The sequence below is a fragment of the Bison bison genome, unplaced genomic scaffold (assembly GCF_000754665.1).
Source record: "Bison bison bison isolate TAMUID 2011002044 unplaced genomic scaffold, Bison_UMD1.0 scf7180017864378, whole genome shotgun sequence".
Taxonomy (NCBI): Eukaryota; Metazoa; Chordata; class Mammalia; order Artiodactyla; family Bovidae; genus Bison; species Bison bison.
The window spans coordinates 2,743,528-2,744,766 of NW_011494950.1; the positions used below are offsets into that span (position 1 = coordinate 2,743,528).

Here is a 1,239-nt window from a genome sequence, read left to right on the forward strand (position 1 = left end):
AAAACTCCTAGAGGAGAACATAGGCAAAACACTCTCTGACATACATCACAGCAGGATCCTCTATGACCCATCTCCCAGAATATTGGAAATAAAAGCAAAAATAAACAAATGGGACCTAATTAAAATTAAATGCTTCTGCACAACAAAGGAAACTATAAGCAAGGTGAAAAGACAGCCTTCAGAATGGGAGAAAATAATAGCAAATGAAGCAACTGACAAAGGACTAATCTCAAAAATATACAAGAAACTCCTGCAGCTCAATTCCAGAAAAATAAATGACCCAATCAAAAAATGGGCCAAAGAACTAAACAGACATTTCTCCAAAGAAGACATACAGATGGCTAACAAACACATGAAAAGATGCTCAACATCACTCATTATCAGAGAAATATTAATCTTTCTTTTTGGTTATTCAGTTATGTCAGTAAGGCCTGTGTTTTCAAGGTAATTATAAATGCATTAAAAAGATCTTATAAGCCAAAATAAACTGAAAAAATAAAAAAGAGTACAGGCAGAATAAAACCTATGAAAAATAGAGGTGTGGTCATTTACTTTGTGGTGACTGGTTCTGATGTTTGATTTTGACTGTGACTTTGAGGGAAAAGTCACCATCTTTAAGTTTTAAAAATTCAGTATTCTGTATAAATTATGTTTCTGTGTAGGTAGCTTGGAAATAGTCAGGTGTTCTGTGAATTTATTCTGGTGTTCAAGGCAAGTATGTACTGGTCTTAAGAGGGAAGTTCCAAGGATCCCCACCTTGTGTATAGGGGAATAGTTATCTCTTACACTTCCCTGGTGGCTCAGATGGTAAAGCGTCTGCTTGCAATGCAGGAGACCCAGGTTCGACCCCTGGGTTGGGAAGATCCCCTGGAGAAGGAAATGGCAACGCACTCCAGTACTCTCGCCTGGAAAATCCCATGGACAGAGGAGCCTGGTAGCTACAGTCCATGGGGTCGCAAAGAGTTGGACATGACTGAGCGACTTCACTTTCACTTTCAGGGTTTGATTTGAGTCCTGTTTATAGGATGAATAATGTTGAGAGAAAGAGCACCAAAGATGAACCTCTGCATTTCAAATATCCATTATCTAGCCAGCATTCTGCCATTGGAGTTACATATCTTCATTTCTAAATGCTTCCAGTCAGGAGTTCTTTGTTAAAACCTAGGCTGTTATTAATGAATACTTTACCAATAAACACCATAATGCAGTATTTCTCCATTGGGCCATCTGCATCAGTAT

At 38.3% G+C, this 1,239-nt stretch overlaps 1 non-coding gene across 1 annotated transcript; it reads left to right on the forward strand.

Moving 5' to 3' along the window:
• Positions 1-789: 789 nt before the first annotated feature.
• Positions 790-861, forward strand: TRNAC-GCA. The gene has a single exon. It is a non-coding gene; the product is annotated as a tRNA-Cys (tRNA).
• The last annotated feature ends 378 nt before the right edge of the window (positions 862-1,239 follow it).